This window comes from Harmonia axyridis, chromosome X, assembly GCF_914767665.1.
Source record: "Harmonia axyridis chromosome X, icHarAxyr1.1, whole genome shotgun sequence".
Classification (NCBI taxonomy): domain Eukaryota; kingdom Metazoa; phylum Arthropoda; class Insecta; order Coleoptera; family Coccinellidae; genus Harmonia; species Harmonia axyridis.
The window spans coordinates 29,305,667-29,310,666 of NC_059508.1; the positions used below are offsets into that span (position 1 = coordinate 29,305,667).

The following is a 5,000-nucleotide window of genomic DNA, read 5'->3' on the forward strand; positions in this document are numbered from 1 at the left end:
GATGACCGAGGATTTCATGAATTTTTTTTTTTTTTCGAAAAAATTTTCTATTATCGGAATTTCCTCAAATTTCATTTGGTTGCCTCCTAATGCTTATTAAAAATGATAATCAACAATCAGAATCATTATTTATCATTTATTTCAATTTTTATAATGAAAAACGTTCACGTCCTTTCGCGCCTCTCGATCGTCGTTTACGTGATGCATCGGTCAGCCCTAGTTTACGTGGTGCATCGGTAAGATCGAGTTCACGTTCTGCATCGGTCTGCCCGAGTTTACGTGGTGCATCGGTAAGATCGAGATTACGTGGTGCATCGGTAAGATCGAGTTCACGTTCTGCATCGGTCTGCCTGAGTTTACGTGGTGCATCGGTATGATCGAGTTTACGTTCTGCATCGGTGTGATCTAGTTTACGTTGTGCATCGGTAAGATCGAGATTACGTGAAGCATCGGTATGATCGAGTTTACGTTCTGCATCGGTCTGGACTCTGAGATATATTTTCGACGTGAAAATGTTCCGATACAACTTTTGAACCAGGATAGTTAGAGAGATGATTTTTTCTGGGATGTACGTTGATTGGGGAATGGATTGTGGAAAATAACTTGCCATGACCGAGGTGTTCTCGAATTTTTTTTTTTTTTCGAAAAATATTTTCTGATTTTGGATTTCACTCAAATTTGATTTCGTTGCCTTCTAATGTGTTCTAAAAGAGTAAATCAGTAATCAGAATCGAAAAATATTTTTCGGATTTTTTTTTTTTTGAAAAAAAATTTTCTGATTTTGGAATTTCCTCAAATTTGATTTGGTTGCCTTCTAATGTGTTTTTAAAGCGTAAATCAGTAATCAGAATCAATATTCATTGTCGACTTTAATTTTTATAAGGAAAAATGTTCACGTCCTTAAACGCCTCCCCATCATTAGCCCGAGTCCAAGTCGATGTCAGTCCCGAGCGGACGGTGTCAGATACTACCTATCGCCCCGGTCTGGACTTGGCGAGGTATTTCGACGTGAAATGTTCCGATACAACTTTTGAACCAGGATAGTTAGAGAGATGATTTCTTCTATGTTGTACGTTGATTGTGGAATGGATTGTGGGAAATAACTTGCCATGACCCAGGTGTTCTTGAATTTTTTTTTTTTTCGAAAAAAATTTTCTGATCTTGAAATTTCCTCAAATCTGATTGCGTTGCCTTCTAATGTGTACTAAAAGAGTAAATCAGTAATCAGAATCAATATTCATTGTCGACTTTAATTTTTATAAGGAAAAATGTTCACGTCCTTAAACGCCTCTCCATCGTTACCCCGACTCCAAGACGATGTTAGACCGGAGCGGACGGTGTCAAATGCGACCGATCTCCCCGGTCTGGACTTAGCGAGATATTCCGACGTGAAATGTTCCGATACAAAAATTTAACTGTGATAGTTAGAGAGATGGTTCCTTTTGTGATGTACGTTGATTGTGTAATAGAATATGGAAATAAACTTGAGATGACCGAGGTCTTCTGGGATTTTTTTTTTTTTTCGAAAAATATTTTTCGATTTCGGAAATCCCTCAAATTTCATTGAGATATGTCCTAATGTGTTCTTAAAACTTAAATCAACAATCAGAATTAATATCCAAAAGTTATTTCATTTTTTATAAGGAAAAACGTTCACGTCCTTTCCGCTCCCAAAAAGTGAGATATCATAGAAAATATCGCTATATTTGTTGTTTACGGCCATACCACGCTGAAATTGCCAGTTCTCGTCAGAACACTGAAGCCAAGCAGCGTCGGGCGCGGTTAGTACTTGGATGGGTGACCGCTTGGGAACACCGCGTGCTGTAAGCTTTTTTTTTACGTTCTGCATCGGTCTGCCGAGATAACGTGGTGCATCGGTATGATCGAGTTTACGTTCTGCATCGGTAAGATCGAGATTACGTGATGCATCGGTAAGATTGAGATTACGTGGTGCATCGGTAAGATCGAGTTTACGTGGTGCATCGGTAAGATCCAATTCACGTTCTGCATCGGTAAGATCCAGTTCACGTGGTGCATCGGTAAGATCGAGATTACGTGGTGCATCGGTAAGATCGAGTTTACGTGGTGCATCGGTAAGATCCAATTCACGTTCTGCATCGGTAAGATCCAGTTCACGTGGTGCATCGGTAAGATTGAGATTACGTGGTGCATCGGTAAGATCGAGTTTACGTGGTGCATCGGTAAGATCCAATTCACGTTCTGCATCGGTAAGATCCAGTTCACGTGGTGCATCGGTAAGATTGAGATTACGTGGTGCATCGGTAAGATCGAGTTTACGTGGTGCATCGGTAAGATCCAATTCACGTTCTGCATCGGTAAGATCCAGTTCACGTGGTGCATCGGTAAGATCGAGATTACGTGGTGCATCGGTAAGATCGAGTTTACGTGGTGCATCGGTAAGATCCAATTCACGTTCTGCATCGGTAAGATCCAGTTCACGTGGTGCATCGGTAAGATTGAGATTACGTGGTGCATCGGTAAGATCGAGTTTACGTGGTGCATCGGTAAGATCCAATTCACGTTCTGCATCGGTAAGATCCACTTTACGTGGTGCATCGGTCTGCCCTAGTTTACGTGGTGCATCGGTTTGGACTTAGAGATATATTTTCGACGTGAAAATGTTCCGATACAACTTTTGAACCAGGATAGTTAGAGAGATGATTTTTTCTGGGATGTACGTGGATCGGGGAATGGATTGTGGGAAATAACTTGCCATGACCGAGGTGTCCTCGAATTTTTTTTTTTTTCGAAAAAAATTTTCTGATTGTGGAATTTTCTCAAATTTGATTTGGTTGCCTCCTAATGTGTTCTAAAAGAGTAAATCAGTAATCGGAATCGAAAAATATTTTTCGGATTTTTTTTTTTTTCGAAAAAAATTTTCTGATCGTGGAATTTCCTCAAATTCGATTTGGTTGCCTTCTAATGTGTTTTTAAAGCGTAAATCAGTAATCAGAATCAATATTCATTGTCGACTTTAATTTTTATAAGGAAAAATGTTCACGTCCTTAAACGCCTCCCCATCATCAGCCCGAGTCCAAGTCGATGTCAGTCCCGAGCGGACGGTGTCAGATACTACCTATCGCCGAGGTCTGGACTTGGCGAGATATTACGACGTGAAATGTTCCGATACAACTTTTGAACCAGGATAGTTAGAGAGATGATTTCTTCTATGTTGTACGTTGATTGTGGAATGAAATACGGAAAATAACTCGCCATGACCGAGGTGATTACGATTTTTTTTTTTTTTCGAAAAAAATTTTCTGATCGTGGAATTTTCTCAAATTTGATTTGGTTGCCTCCTTATATGTTCTAGTAGCGATAATCAACAATCAGAATCAAAATCCATGGTCGGGTTTGATTTTTATAAGGAAAAATGTTCACGTCCTTTTTTACAACCCCGACTCATTGACGATGTTAGAACCGAGCCGGCGGTGTCAGATACGACCGATCGCCCCGGTCCCGATCGTCATTTACGTTGTGCATCGGTCTGCCCGAGATTACGTGGTGCATCGGTATGATCGAGTTTACGTGGTGCATCGGTAAGATCCAATTCACGTTCTGCATCGGTAAGATCCAATTCACGTTCTGCATCGGTAAGATCCAGTTCACGTGGTGCATCGGTAAGATGGAGATTACGTGGTGCATCGGTAAGATCGAGATTACGTGGTGCATCGGTAAGATCCAATTCACGTTCTGCATCGGTAAGATCCAATTCACGTTCTGCATCGGTAAGATCCAGTTCACGTGGTGCATCGGTAAGATGGAGATTACGTGGTGCATCGGTAAGATCGAGATTACGTGGTGCATCGGTAAGATCTACTTTACGTTCTGCATCGGTCTGCCCTTGTTTACGTGGTGCATCGGTAAGATCGAGATTACGTGAAGCATCGGTATGATCGAGTTTACGTTCTGCATCGGTCTGCCCGATATTACGTGGTGCATCGGTCTGCCCTAGTTTACGTGGTGCATCGGTTTGGACTTAGAGATATATTTTCGACGTGAAAATGTTCCGATACAACTTTTGAACCAGGATAGTTAGAGAGATGATTTTTTCTGGGATGTACGTGGATCGGGGAATGGATTGTGGGAAATAACTTGCCATGACCGAGGTGTCCTCGAATTTTTTTTTTTTTCGAAAAAAATTTTCTGATTGTGGAATTTTCTCAAATTTGATTTGGTTGCCTCCTAATGTGTTCTAAAAGAGTAAATCAGTAATCGGAATCGAAAAATATTTTTCGGATTTTTTTTTTTTTCGAAAAAAATTTTCTGATCGTGGAATTTCCTCAAATTCGATTTGGTTGCCTTCTAATGTGTTTTTAAAGCGTAAATCAGTAATCAGAATCAATATTCATTGTCGACTTTAATTTTTATAAGGAAAAATGTTCACGTCCTTAAACGCCTCCCCATCATCAGCCCGAGTCCAAGTCGATGTCAGTCCCGAGCGGACGGTGTCAGATACTACCTATCGCCGAGGTCTGGACTTGGCGAGATATTACGACGTGAAATGTTCCGATACAACTTTTGAACCAGGATAGTTAGAGAGATGATTTCTTCTATGTTGTACGTTGATTGTGGAATGAAATACGGAAAATAACTCGCCATGACCGAGGTGATTACGATTTTTTTTTTTTTTCGAAAAAAATTTTCTGATCGTGGAATTTTCTCAAATTTGATTTGGTTGCCTCCTTATATGTTCTAGTAGCGATAATCAACAATCAGAATCAAAATCCATGGTCGGGTTTGATTTTTATAAGGAAAAATGTTCACGTCCTTTTTTACAACCCCGACTCATTGACGATGTTAGAACCGAGCCGGCGGTGTCAGATACGACCGATCGCCCCGGTCCCGATCGTCATTTACGTTGTGCATCGGTCTGCCCGAGATTACGTGGTGCATCGGTCTGGACTTAGAGATATATTTTCGACGTGAAAATGTTCCGATACAACTTTTGAACTAGGATAGTTAGAGAGATGATTTTT

General features: G+C 40.6%; 1 non-coding gene across 1 annotated transcript; it reads left to right on the plus strand.

Annotated features, from left to right (window-relative positions):
- Nucleotides 1–1,711: 1,711 nt before the first annotated feature.
- Nucleotides 1,712–1,830, plus strand: LOC123686903. Its single transcript, XR_006748657.1, has one exon. It is a non-coding gene; the product is annotated as a 5S ribosomal RNA (ribosomal RNA).
- Nucleotides 1,831–5,000: the final 3,170 nt, after the last annotated feature.